Source organism: Rousettus aegyptiacus, unplaced genomic scaffold, assembly GCF_014176215.1.
Source record: "Rousettus aegyptiacus isolate mRouAeg1 unplaced genomic scaffold, mRouAeg1.p scaffold_m13_p_2, whole genome shotgun sequence".
Taxonomy (NCBI): Eukaryota; Metazoa; Chordata; class Mammalia; order Chiroptera; family Pteropodidae; genus Rousettus; species Rousettus aegyptiacus.
In genome coordinates, this window is record NW_023416295.1 from 125,848,613 (window position 1) to 125,864,056 (window position 15,444).

The window sequence follows — 15,444 nt, forward strand, 5'->3', positions numbered from 1 at the left end:
ACATTATATATAGTTTCTTTGAGGTTAGAAAATGGTCTGGGTGAAAGAGGACTGAAATTTGAAAATAGGAAGTCTACTAGTGAGTATAGAGGCAAAAATTCTAAAATGAATAGCTGACATATCTAGAAGGAATGTTAGGATGGCAATAAATCAGATTAACATTGTGGAAGTCTTTTGAAACTATAGACATTTTTATTATTGAATTCAGTCATCTTGATCCCTATGAAAGTAGACATTATTTTAGTAGATATGAATTAAAGCTGAGGACCAAAGAGATTAAATGACATCCCCAAAGACCACCACTAAAGCCTTTTCTTTGTTGGTTGGAAGTGGTAGGCTATCCTGAAGAAGCACAAAATGAAGTCTAACTGAGAATAATGACCTTCCACTTCACTGGAGTAGGACAGAATAGATCATTTGATAAAAGTCTCAAGAGACTAAGGCCCCTTGGTTGCCAAATCTGAGTCAGCCAGTACTCATTTCAGAAAGAAATTGAGGGACATTAACTTGTAATTTCCTCACCCTTTCCTCTTTATAGTTAACACTGCCAAATCTGGGTTACTTTTTTGGAGAAGCACTCTGTTGAAGGCTATTACTGCTACCAGTGCTATAATGCTATGTCTTCCTACCTTAAAGACCTTGCTATTGCTACACCTTTTTGCCATTCATTAATCCCTTTCCTCAACCATTTTTTCTACTACATGAAATGTGCAGTTAACTTCCTCTGTCACCAAGTGATTAAATTGTTTGGTTCTCAAATTAGTGTATAGTTTGAACAAACCTTTTGAAGAATTACTCTTTCCTGGTTCTCAAGCTGATTAAATGCCTGTATTCAAATACTCAGTAGACCATTTAACAATAAGTAAGTTCTGACTTTATCTGTAAAAATAGACCTCCTATGAAACATGTATAGGATTGTTAGAAACATTTGCTAAGAACCTGAAACTGTCACAGGTTATTGACTAACCCTTTAGATTTCTAAAAGAAAAATACCTAATAAACCAGGTTTATTAGCCATAGTTTCTTACCATATTTCTACCATTCACTTAAAAATAGATTTTTTTTTTTAATTGGGAAAAAAACATACCAATAAAAGGCTGTGTGTACACTCAGTTTTTGTTAAGGATTACATACACATTTTGGGATCCCTGTGTACTCTTTATCAGTCCAATTTCCTTTAAAGGTAACAACTATCAGGACCTAGTGGTTTTATAATTTCTGCACATGTATTGATGCTCAATACATATTTATGTACCTAAAGTAGTTCATGTTCTGTAAGTTTCAAACTAAAATTGTACATTATATGTCATCCTGCAAATTGCTTTTCAATTCAGCTTTTTTCTGAGGTTTATTTACAGCTCTTTTCATCTTCTATCCAGTTCACTGTAGTTTTACTTTTCTACCTTTCTACCAAGTGGCTCTCATCAAGATCACCTAGTTGCTAATTCCAATGGATACTCTTCATGCTTGGCTACATATGTCTTTCCTTCTTCATAGTAGGAAAGACATAGTTTCCTTAACATTCCTTATCATCACTTCATAGTTTCCTTAACATTCCCTTGGTTTCTCTAAAATCTGATTCATCTTCAGTTTCACGATCCCCAAAATTAGTTCCATAATCTACCCTGTCAAAATTTTCCCGAATGTATTTCCCGCTAACACAGCTAATGAGACAGCGATCCATTCGGTCATTCAAAAAAGAAACCTGGTCTTTGCAACAAATGGTGTTGGGAAAACTGGGCAGCCACTTAACAAAAGAATGAAGTTGTACCCTTGTTTTACACCATATACAAAAATTAATTCCAAGTAGATCAAAGAAAAGACCTAAAACAATAAAATTCAGAAAATGAGAAAAGTTTCATGTTGAATTTCAAAATTTCTCTGCATCGATGGACACAAAATCAATAGAATACAAAGGCAACCCAGACTGGGAGAAAATATTTGCAAATTGTATCTGTTAATATCCAGAATACGTAAAGAACTATGATTCAACAACAACAAAGACATTAAAATACTGTAAATGTATTGACTTGTATTATGGCCCAGATTATGAAGAGACTTCCAAAGGAGTTTTAACAATTGTCATAAGCACAATGAAAAGACACCCAGCGTCACTAATCACTGGGAAAATGCAAATCCAAACTACAGTGGTAACACATGCATTGGAATGACAAAAATGTCTTGGCGAGGATGTGAAGAAATTGGAACCTCTGCACTGTTCATGGGAATGTAAAATGGTGCAACTTCTATGGAAAAGAGTATGAGTTCTTGAAAAACTAAGATTTACAAAACTAAGATGTAACCTGGGTAATAGCCTCAAGAGACATCTGTACACCCATATAACATCACAATAGATTAAAAAGAAGCAACTTAAGTATCCCTAATAGATGAATGAATAACGAAAATGTATATACATAGAATGGAATATCCAACCTTAGAAGGAAGTTCATGGCACATGCTACAACATGGATGAACCTTGACATTAAGCTAAGTGAAATATGTCACAAAAATACATAAAATTTCACTTATATGAAGTACCTAGATTTGTCAAATTCAGAGACAGAATGGTGGTTGTGAGGGGCTGGGGAAGAAGGAAAGTAAGAATTAATATTTAATGGATGTAGAATTTCAGTTTGGGAAAATGAAAAAGTTCTGGAGATGGTGATGGTTGCAAAACTAAGTGTAATTAATCTTACTAAACTATTTTTTATGTTAAGTATTTTAAGTTTTCAAAGAAAAACCTCAGTGTCATCCTAATCCTGTCACAGTCTTGTCTTTTTCATAGCCATTCCCCAACAGACTTTCTAAATGTTTTCACTTTATGTATACCTCTTCATTCCCAATGCCACTGCCTTGAGAACTGCCTGGCTAGGCTATTACTACAGTCTCCTAACTGTTCTACCCTCCACTCAGAATTCCTCTACACTTGCCTCCATAAAGTGGATTGGTCCTAATAATCCTCTCCCGCTTAAAGCCCTGTTGAATAAAGCAGCAACTTTCAAACCTTAGTCATGAAATCTTTTGTTCAAAATAAGATTAAAATTCTAAACTCTGATTGAGGAAACTAGATCTAAAGCCTTGCCTACTCATTCTTACATAGCCTTCTCATTAGAATAGAGGAAGAAAACAAGTGGGAATCACCATTCTTTCACTTAAATAAGTTCCTCAGTTTCTCAGTTTGCTAAGCACTGAGGTTCCAGTAGAGAATAAAACATGGCACCTGCTCTCATGGGAAAACCTAAATGTCATAGCTGGGCCTCTGTATATGTCTACATATCTCAACCCTTCATTCAAGAAGCATTTATTTAGCCTGTGTTCCAGGCATTGGAATAGTCTCCAAGACCCCTTCTCTACTGCTATCATACAGTCTGGTGACAGGACTATGCAAAGAGAGAAATAGTTGAAAATTTCAATGTATTTTATAAAGGAACAAGTATTGACCTCTCACTTCTAACTTATGCTCCGGCCTTCCCAAATACATAAAACTACTTGATTAAAGTAAGTGTTTAACAATCCTTAGCCTGTGTTCTTTCCTAATAGACCAGCATACTTTGTACCTGCCTTATACCTGTTGCTCTAATCTACAATAGGAGTGATAGAATGGTGAGAATTCAGTCCTCAGAATTGTTTAATTAGTATGGAAATGTTTAAATATTGTATTTGGATTTTATTATTTTCATGCTTGTCCTGTCTAGTGTGCTTTAGTGTCTGTTTTCTCACCTGGTAGCTATAGACACATATACACACGCCTGGCTCCTAAAGATTGGGTTTGGTATTCCTGGATGAGAGTTCCTTGAGGAAATGGAGTTTCTTGGTCTTTGCATTCCTGATACATGTCCCATAATAGATTTCAAATAGTTTAAAGAATGGATAAAACTTTTGCATATCAACACTGGAGGCTTTGGCAGGAAATGGCAGGCAAGTTTTACAGAAAGCTAAAACTAAGTGGAAACTTAATCCATTTAGTCTTAATTTAGTATTCAAATTTTTAAGATCTCTATGCAAATTTCTGGCCTATTTTTTAATTTTTAAACTATTGAGATATAATTGACATATGATAAATGGCCCATGTTTAAAGTGTATAATTTGATCAGTTTTGACACATGTATGCACCCATTAACCATCACCAAAATCAAATAATAAGCATATCAATCACCCCTAGAAGCTTCCTAATGCACCTTTGTAATCATTTCCTCTTTCCCTATCCCAAACCACAGTACCAGGCAATCACTAATATATTTTGCAATAAGTTTGCATTCTAGAATTTTTAAAAATCAGAACAGGAGTACAACATATACTTTTCTATATGGCTTCTTTCACTCAGAATAATTGAGATTTGTTCATGTTTCTGTGTGAATCAATAGTTTATTCCTTTTAAATGCTTAGTAAGTTTATAATAATTTCCCAAAAAGTACTACTTTATCAAATTCCACAAATTTTGATACTCTCATTCAGTTCAAACATTTTTAAATTTCCTTTCTGATTTCTCTACTCATGGGTTATTTAGAATTGTTTTGTTTACTTTAAAAATATTTGGAGATTTTCTAGATACCTTTCTGCTGTTGGTTTCTAATTTAATTCCATTGTGGCCCTGGAACACAGTTTGTATGACTGGAATCTTTGTAAATTTATTGGCTTGTATTTTGGCCCAGAATATTGTCTGTCTTGGTAGAAGTTTTGTGTGCAACTGAAAAGAGTGTATATTCGGGAGTAGTTAGGTGGACTGTTCTATAAATGTAAATTAGGTTAAGTTGGTTGGTAATGTCTTCCTTACTACTACTAATTTATTTTCTACTTATTCTGTCAATTATTGAGAGAAGGATGTTAAAATCTCTTATTTGAATTGTGGGTTTTTCTATTTCTCATTACAACTATCAATTTTGATTGAGATATTTTGAATCTCTGTCATGAGGAGTATAAATATTTAGAATTATTATGTCTTTTTGCTAAATTGATCCTTTTATCATTATTAATTGACTCTATCTCTGGCAATAATTTTTACTCTGAAATCTACTTGTATTAATATACTAATATAACCACTTAAACTTTATTTTATTTTAGTATTGTATACCTCTTTCCCTACCCATTTAGTTTTTCTTTTACTAATCATAGACTAACGGAAAGTTGCAAAATAGTACAGAGAGGGTTACATGTACACTTAGCTTCTAAGGATTACATCTTACTTTAGTATAATATAAAAACAAGGAAATTCATAGTGGGACAGTCAATAGACATTATTCAGATTTCACCAGTTTTTACACATAGTCATTTGTGAGATGTGTGTGTAGTGTTGTATGCAATTTTATCACATGTATACATTCATGTAACTACCCCATTTACTTTTTAAAAAGTGTTATTGAGATATAATCACCATACGATTTGCCCAATTATATATACAGTTCAATGGTTTTTAGTAAGAATTGTGAAACCATCACCATAATCAATTTTAGGTTTCTTTTATCAGCCCCAAAAGAAACCTAATACCCATTAACAGTTACTCCGCATTTCCACCCAAGCTTTGCCACTCCGACACTAAGCATCCAGGAATCTACTTTCTGTCTCTATAATTTTACCTATCCCAGACATTTTATGTAAATAGGACCACACAATTTGTATCTGATTGTTTTCACTTAACAGAATGCTTTCAAGTTTCATCAATGTTATAGTATATATCGGTCTGTCATGTCTGTCTATAGCCAAATAACATTCAATTTTATGAATGTACCATGTTTTGTTTAGCCATTCATCAGTTGATGGACATTAGGATTTTCCCACATTTTTTGGCTATCATAGACTATGCTGCTATGGCATTCATGTACAGATTTTTGTGTGAGCATGTTTTTACTTCTCTTCAGTACTGTGTGTATCTCGGAGTAGAATTGCTGGGTCATGCAGTAACTTTATGTTCAGCATTTCAAGGAATGTTTCCATTATTTTATACTCCCACCAGCAATGTATAAGGGTTCTGATTTCGCCACATCCTCACCAAAATTTGTTGTCTCTCTTTTTTATTTTAGCCATCCTTATGGGTGTGAATTGGTATCTCATTGCGGTTTTGATTTGCATTTCCTTAATAATGACATTAAGCATATTTTTATGTGCTATTGAACATTTTTATATCTTCTTTAGATAAACATCTCTTCAAATCCAGTACCCATTTTAAAATTAGGTTACTTGAGTATTTAATGTCGACTCGTAATAACAGTTCTTTATATATTCTGAATGCTAGACCCTTATCAGATATATGGTTTGCAGGTATTTTTTCCCATTCTGTGAGTTGTCTTTTTACTTTCTGGATAGTATCTTTGAAGCACAAGATTTAAAAATTTTACTGAATTTATCTATTTTTTCCTTTGTACGCTTGTGCATTTTATGTCAAAGCTAAGAAACTATTATAACATAAGAACCTTGCAACAACATATTTTCCATTACTCCCTTCTTGGCCTTTGAGTTATTTTGTCATACACTCACTTCTATATATTATTTAATTCTACAATTCACTGTTACTACTTAAACAATCCATGTTTTAATTCCCAAACTTTTCACTGTGGGAAAATATACATAACAAAATTTACCACCCTAAGCATTTTTAAGTGTATAGTTCAATGGTATTAAATACATTCATAATGTTGTGCAACTATTATCATCCATCTCTAGAACTCTTTTCATCTTGCAAAACTGAAACTCTAGACCTTTAAGAAAAGATCCCCATTCCCCCTCTCTCTCAGCCTCTGGCAACTACCATTCTACTTTTCTGTTTCTATGATTTTGATTCCTCTAAGTACCTCATATAAGTGGAGCCATACAGTACCTATCTTTTTGTGATTGGCATATTTCACAACATAAGGTTCTCAAGATTCATCCAAGTTATAGCATGTCAGGATTTCCTTTCTTTTAAGACCGAATAATACTCTATGGTATGGATATACCACATTTTGCTTATCCCTTCAGCTGTCAATGGGACACTTGAGTTGCTACCACATTTTAGCTATTGTAAATAATGTTGCTATGAAGATAGTGTACAAATATCTTTTCAAGATTCTTCTTGATTATTTTGGGTATATACCCAAAAGTGGAATTCCTGGCTCATATTTTTATTTTTTTAAGGAACCACCATACAGCTTTTCACAGCAGCTGTACCATTTTATACTTCTACCAATAGTGTGCAAAGGTACCAATTTCTCTACATCCTCACTAACACTTGCTATTTTCTGGGGTTCATTGTTGTTTGATAATTGCCTTCTAATGGGTGTAGGTAGTCACCTCACTTTTGAAAGACAGTTTTCTGAAAATAGTATTTTTGGTTTTCTTTTTCTTTTCTTTTTTTCAGAGGGAGCATCTATATTGAAACTTCATTAAAAATTATAAACCTGAGTTCTATAACCAAAAAAAAAAAAATGTACATTTGGGTTTGTTTTAACACTCAAGTAAATCTGAAACAATCTTAATATAAGCCACTTGAAGTAACACATTCACATCCAAAAGATTTCAACAAATTTATATAATATTGAGTACTAATTCCTGTACTGCTTATTCTTACTAATTTAGATCCAGGTATTCCAATGTATTTTGAACCAGTCAGCTCTCCCAAGTCTTTGAAAACAAATCCCAACTGAAATTTCTGAACAATCACAGCAAAAGCCACAGAATAATTGGAAGAATTAGATATTTCCATGATAATTAAGACCAAGGCTCTATGATGGACAGGAAGGAGCATTCAAGGATAAAAATCAAGTTTATTCTACTTAGGTTAGATAGTAACTTAAATGAAATCTTGGAATTCCCAACTTTTATTTAGTATAATAAGAGACCAAAAAAAAAAATTAGAGTTGCTTGACATCTTTTTCCTTACATGAAAACCTTCACCAGTAAAGGTTAGAAGAGTTCAAAGCAAGTTCTTTCTCTGAAGTGAATAAATGGCATCAGTTCTAATTCTGAGGTTATTAACCAACCATTCAGATACTATTTTTAACTCATGTCTAAGAGGGAAATTGTGAGGAAGGGAGCGATAAGGCCTCAGCAAAAAAGCAAGTTTGTCGTTTTTAAATGCCTACAGCACCTGGTATTCCTAGGTGGTCCCCCATCCAAGTACTAACCAGACCCAACCTTGCTTAACTTCAGAGATCAGACAAGACTAGGCACATTCATGGTGGCATGGCCCTAGACTCAAGAAAGCAAGTTTTAAGTAGGGAAAGAACCAGCTTCTGCCCTGAAGATATTGCTAGATCTTAACTGAGTTGCATATATACAGACCTGTTTTACAGTGCAATCAAGAAGTAGCTGAATCCTTTGCTAAACTTGTATAAACTATAGTGTTTACTGTTCTGCAGAAAGATGTCTTCACAGGGAAATCTCAATTTCTTCAGTTCCTACAAAGGCTGTAGCCCAGAATCAAATCATCCAGGACTTGGTATAATGTCGAGGTTAAGTGACACAGTATTTAGCTGACAACTATTTTATGAAATTATTCCATTCCCCCAAAGGAGATTAGTGGTCGATGATTGAAGGAAAGCACAAGTATGTCAGTACCTATAAATAGGTCCCCTTAGAGGTTTCCTACTGTTTTCCAGAGTTATGAGTGGTTCTTCTAGTCTGAAATCTTGGCTGCATGGGGGGAAGGAGGGAGGTCTGCTAAGGCCCTCAGGTGTTTACAGTTCGCATAGTTCATCCATTGGTAATGGCAACACACATAGCTCTTCTGAGAGCATGTATATTTGTGCTTGGCAAAGCCAGCTCAGCAAACATTTCTTTAGCTCTTTGGCTCTTCCTGTGGAGTAAGGACTCTAAGGGGACCCAAGAACATGATCTACTACTCATTGCATGGTACTTCCTAAAGAGCCTAAAGAATGCTTATTCCTCACCTGCCCCCAAATCCAACTGAGAAAGGAAGGGGAATAGGGTGTCTCCACCAACTTGAAGAATTAGGACTTCAAGCCGTCTGCTCAAGGGCTGAAATCAGCCTCATTCAGTACCTTCTGATACTTCTTAGGTGCTCTTTGTCTTACATGTTTGGTCTCCAGGAATTTCATGAGAAGTTTGGCTAGAGAAGAGCCAAGTCTCTTTGCCTAAGTCTCTATGCCTTCTGTGAGAACGTGTTTAAAACCTCCATGGGAAAGAGAGGGACTTCATTTTCAGAAGACAGTGGTTTAAAATTCTTGTCTATTGGAGAGGTCAAAGTTAAGCCGAAAGCCATTGCTTCCACCCAACACTTTCCCTTTCGACATAAACTAAAATTTTGGATGGTGCAAAGTTTGGCCCTAAGAGAAGAAGCAGAGATGATCCATGCACCATCTCACACACAGAAACTGGAATTTCTCAGTAGTTTGGGAACCAGATGCTTTGTTGCCTTCCAAGGTCAGGTCAGGAGACTGATAGCTTCCAATCCTAGCACTTAAGGAGGCAACTTTCAATGACTTTGAAGATTTCAATAGCATTCATATTTTATTTCTCACCAGAAATAAGTTTACTGGTCCAAATTCTCTCCTAAGGAGGATCACTATTGGTCTGGTAAGCTAACATCTTTTTGGTCTGAAGAAACAAATGGATTTTAGGCAATGTAGCAAGAAAATTTAACAAATGTAGGTTAAAGCACAGAAAGCCAGAGAGACCAAAAATAAATCAATTGTACTAGGAAGGAAGAGAACCATTTCTACTTAGGACTTCTGATTGGTAAAATACAGGCAAGCAACTCAGGGCGATGGGTGGGATACAGGAGGGAGGAAGATATGGTCCAAGTTCTGAAAAGTTCTCTCTTCATCAGTTACCATCGTCCCCCAAGATCATTCAAACAGGGACTTGCCAGTTCGATCAGTACCAGTTCTCACTGCCTTGGGCACTGCCAGCCCAGAAGTGACATAGCATCTCTGCTGGCCTTGATCTTGGGGAACATTGCAAATTTTCTTGTTAGTTTGTTCCTCTGCAAACTGGCCAACTCTAAGCCCAGATAGGACACTCATTCGTGCACTTGTCACACTTGGTACAGGTTACCATGGCCACATTCCAGAAGAACACAGGCAATGGGTGAGCCCATACAGATCCTACACAGGTTCTTCTCTAGGTTGGATAGCTCTGCTCCTCTATTTTGGTCTTCAACATGACACATCAGGTGCTGGAGTTTTTTCTTATCTTTGTACAGCTGCATCACTCTCTCCATCAGCTCCCACTTCTCACAGCAGCCCTTGTAGCTGATGAAGTTGCAAGTCAGGATCTCTTTCAGCTGCCATATAGTCAGACCTTCAATGCCTTCCGGGTCAGTCAAGTCAGATATAGAGGCCCTTTGTCCCCAGGACAAAGCTGTCCTCTGACTGGGTCTCATCCTCAGCAAGTACACTGACTGTACTCTTCAGCGCAGCAGGTTCTTCTTGGTCCTGAGACACATGGCCATTAGCCTGCAGATTCTCTTGAGCCTGGGCTGGGGGAACAGAGGAAGCTTTTGCTGGTGAAGAAGGGAGGTCGGGTGAGGTAAAAGGTAATGTGCTGGTGTGAGGATAGGTCAGGAGGCCTGCTGCTCAAGGAAGTCTGGGGACAAAGTGAGGACACCAGTCCTGCCCTCCTGGGAGATTACAGACTGCTGGCCAAGCACCAAGAATACCAGCTTCTCTTTCTCCTGATACATTTCAGTAGAGATGTCATGGAGGTTGAGATAGTTCCTCAGGTCCTTCACCTTTATCTTCATGAGCTCCTCCCACTGAAAATCTGTTGCTTGGGACCATTGGCAGAGAAGGCAGAGGCAGGGCCCATTTCCCACTTGGCTCAAACAAGTCATGCAGAAATTTTTCTTACAGTCCAGGCAGGTCTGCTCCCAGGCCATGTTTGTAAAGTGGGCCCCACAGGCCTTACAGCTTGGTTCCAAGTCTGTTGGGGAAAGAAAAGAGCTGCATCTAGGGTTGGAATAGGCTTGTGTCCTGGCTCCCTGGAGTGGTGGGGCCTCCTCAGGCCGTTCATTCAGGCAGAACCAGTTGCAGCAGGTTGCCCACATGATAAAATCTGCAGCAGCAGCCTGACTGGCCTGCATCTGAGAAGGGAGGGAAGGGGCCAGACCTGGCCTCTAACACCTCAGGCAAGGGGAGTCCAGGCTCTGTCACAGTGGTGTCTCTGGGACTAGAGGGTGAGGGGGCAAGTGGGAGGGGAGGCGGGTGAGACATCCTCATGGCTGCCCTAGGAAGCTGGCTGACAGCATATTTTCTTTTAGCATTTTGAATATGTCGGCCCACTGCCCCTGGCCTACAAAGTTTCTGATAAGAAATTTGCTGGTAATTTTATTGAGGGTCCCTTGTATGTGACACATTGCTTGTCTCTTTCTGCTTTGAAAACTCTCTGTCTTTGGCAGTTTGATTATAATGTGTCTCTGTGCAGGTCTCTTTGAATTCATCCTCCTTAGAGTTTGTTCAGTTTCTTAGATGCTTGTATTTATGCCTTTCATCAAATTTGGGAAGTTTTCATTCATTATTTTTTCAAATATCTCAGCCCTTTCTCCCTCTGTTCTGAAACTTCCACAATACATATGTTAGTTTGAGTGATGCTGTCCCACAAGTCTTTTAGGCTCTGCTCACTGTTCTTCAATCTTTTTACTTTCTGTTCCTCAGACTCCATACTTTCCATTCACTGTTTCTTCTGCTTGCTCAAATCTATGAATCTCGCTAGTAAATTTCTTCCATTTCAGTTATTGTACTTTTCAGCTCTAGAATTCATTTTTGGTTTCTTTTTAAGTTTTCTATCTCTTTATTGATATTTCCATTTTGTTTAACCATAATTTTCTTAACTTTCTCCTTTAGTTCCTTGAGCATCTTTGAGACAATTTTAAATTATTTTTCTAGTATATCTGCCATCAGGCCTTTTTCAGGACTAGTTTCTATTTTTTTCCTTTTAATGGGTCATAATTTCAGAAATCTTTGTACCTCTTGTGATGTTGTTGTTGAAAACTGAACATTTGAATCTAATAATGTGGTAGCTCTGGAAATTAGATTCTTCCCTTCCCCAGATTTACTGTATATTGTTATTGTTGTTTTTTGTTGTTGTTGTTGCGGTCTATCTCTGTACTAAGGATCAGCCTAGGTGTAAACTTAAGATCTTCTCTTGACTCTTCTAGGTCAGTACCTTTCTCTGGGTATGTGTGGTCATGTTCTAGTTTTCCTCAAAAATGCAGTTTCTTTAGTATGTCTTTGTCTGTATTGTCTGATTATCATAAGTGGGGAAGAGAAAAAAAAAAAAAAACAGGAAAAAAAAAGGGGTTTCTAGCACTTTAAATTCTCTGGAAGTCACTTAAGCCAGATGAGGAGGGACTTTTAACAATGCCGGGAAGTGCAACAATGGTCTTCTATGTCTTTGTCTGCACCTCTGTGATCAGAAGTAGCCATCATCAGAGCACAGTTCACCAACATTTGGAGGGGAGGGTCCTTTTTGCCTACTTTGGATCCCAGGAGCTGCCTACAAACTGCTCCTGGGATACTTGGGCGGTTGCCTGCCATGGGGCTGAGGGTGGAGAATGGGTAGCTGCTACTGTGTTAAGAGCTGAAATTAACCAAAATTTACAATTCACTTTCCAAGCCTTCCCTTAGAAGTTGCAAGCCTTCAATACAGACTCCGAAGTTCCAAAATAGTTACATCAGATTCTGCCAGTGCAACTTTTCTAACTGGGGAGACAGATCTCTGGTATTTCCTAGTCCACCATCTTTTCAAAATTTTCTCTAGCTTCTTAGACATATGGAATACAGTTATTACTGTTTTAAATTTAATATCTTTATCTACTAATTTTAACATCTGTATACTTACTGAATTAATTTTGATTGGACTTTCTTTTCATAATGGATTCTATATTCCTACTGCTTTGTATGCATGTTAATTTTTGATTGAGTGCCTAGACATGTGAATGTTACTTCGTCGGGGTTTGGATATTTTTATATTCCTATAAATATTCTTGAGATTTGTTCTGTAGTGTAGTTAAATTATTTGGAAATGGTTCGATCCTTTCTTTTGGGGTCTTACTTTTAAGCTCGTTAGTTGGGGCCAGAGCACAGTTTAAACTAGAGCTAATTTTTTCTCCACTACTCAAGTAAACTCTTCTAAATATTCTATCCAGTAAATTATGGTTTTGGGGGTTTTTTTAATTCTGGCTAGTGGGAACAGGCACTATTTTTGGTCTCATGTGAGATTTGGAGATTGCTCTCAATCATTCAGGTGATTCTTTACCCAATCTAAATGGTTTCATCACCTACATGCACTGAACACTACTCAGCAGAAGACTCAAAGGGAAATTTCTAAATATCTCTAGAAATCTCTTAGTATATAGCACTCTCCTTTCTGGTACTTTTCCCTTTGCTCTCTAGCCATCCTGGCTTTTATCTCCTTAGGTCAGGGTCACCACCGGGCTCCTCCTAGTTCACTATTGTGCCATGGCTTAGAAATTCTCTCTAGGCTGTAAGCTAGAACTATTATAGGGTTCACCTCATTTGTTTCTCATCTTTAAAAAAATCACTGTCCTTTGTTACCTGACCCCCAGTATCTTGAAAACCATTGTTTCATATATTTTGTCCTTTTTTTTTTTTTTTTCAGTTAGATTATATCAGATCCCTGTTGCTCCATCTTAGGTAGAACAATGTCCTACTTCTATTCAAGTAGGACTGGGAAGAGGCCCTGATATCTTAGGATTAGGGTTTTCATTCAGAGTGTGGGCATAGTTGAGAAGTTCTTACATGTTTTTAGTCTAAAAAGAAACCAACTTTGAAGATAATAGTGAAATCAAATAAACCTATCCTCAAATTTGAAGCAGGTAGGGCTAGGCCCAACCAAATATAAGTAGAGAATTTTTATAATTCCAAGCATTGGGAGGGTTAATAGAGTAAATAGGAGAGAAGCTTAAAGCTATGCACGTTAGATCATGATCCTAGTTACTATATTTCCTTACTTTCCAACTGACACTTATTGTCAATTGACGATTTGCTTCTAGCGTAATTTTAACTTGCTGAAAATCTGTATGTCTTATGCTGCTTTGGATTTGTTGTGTTGTTTCATTTTGTATTGGTATTTCATTTGTTGCATTATTTCATTCTTTGCACTTTATAGTGAGAGCAGGTTAAAACCGAATTACGATAATGTAGTTCTGGCAGTAACTTTGAAGGAAGAAAAATATGTTTTCTAATAACACCTCCAGGGCCACTTAATTTTGCTATAACTTCTCTTCGTAGTTCATTGACTCATACTAGGGATAAGAAGCTGCCACGTTGGTGAATTTCTCAAAATTGTTATATAGAATGAAAAGACATATTTAACATTGTTCCATTTTAGAACTAGAATGAATTAACAAGGAGCCTGTTACTTTTTTTTTAGCACTGTTCCTTTATGATGGAAAATTTTCCAATGGGCAATTAGTCACATAAAGCAATAAACTTGGTCAAGCCTTTTTAAATCTTAGTCGTTAAAATTTTTCTTTGTTTTCCATGTATATAATTTTATGTGCATGCAAAAAAAAATTATACAAGTCTCTTTTTACTGTTTTCAGTGCACATAGAAACTTCTTAACTGCTTTATAAAAAGTCAAACATTTTTCTGTATGTTTTCTTATTCTACCCTACTTCATAAAAATCTATTTAAAGCACCTGGTATAACTTTTAGTTAAGTAATACTGAAGATGTGGCATAATTATTCAACCATTACTATTGATGACATTTATGTTGTTTCAAGGTTTTCAAACAGTAAATACTACTAGTTTCTGTAACCTTTCTCCTTAACTTCCAAGTATTTTATACATTTGGCACTAGGAATGGAATATTTCTATTTGATTTTTTTAGGTGCCTATTACTAAAATAGAGAAAAGACATTGATTTCTAAATGTTTTCCTCTACAAGAGGTTGTCTCTGAAAAGGGGGAAATAGAAAGTAAGGGGCCTGGGGACTGTTGTTTTTTTTTTCATAATATATAGAATTAAAGGACTCTTTAAACCATGTACATGTATAATTTTTATAAAAATAAAAAAATACAAAGTAAATGGTAATGGGGCATCTCTATTAGTTTCCAAATTTAACTGAAATGCTGCAGTGTTTTACCATTTGGGATAATATTTGCTATTATTATATTTAAGTCATTTCCATGAATGCTTATTTATTTTTATTATTTATATTGTTATGATATGCTGACTTCTGTCAAAAAGTTTTCAGCATTTATTAATAATCAAAATCCTAATCTGATAATTAGTGATTTTCTTAAACCACCCTTGCCTTCTAAAAACAATCTTTATTTAGTTGTAGAGTATTATAGTTTTGTACATTGATGAATTCTCTGCTAATATTTTATTTAGAATAACAGCCCGCAAAGTAGTTTTTTTCCAGTGGTTAAATGATAATTATTAACAGCGTGTCATTGATCACAATAACTAGAGAGGTGCTAGAGGTGGTGAATTTTGCAAAGAGGAAATCAGTATCTGCAGCCACTGGGCCAGGGATCCAGCCA

At 36.2% G+C, this 15,444-nt stretch overlaps 2 pseudogenes; both read right to left on the reverse strand.

The window, feature by feature from the left end:
• Positions 1-8,047: 8,047 nt before the first annotated feature.
• On the reverse strand, positions 8,048-8,166 carry LOC118614787 (annotated as a pseudogene).
• A 1,767-nt stretch (positions 8,167-9,933) lies between these two features.
• Positions 9,934-10,978, reverse strand: LOC107521202 (annotated as a pseudogene).
• Positions 10,979-15,444: the final 4,466 nt, after the last annotated feature.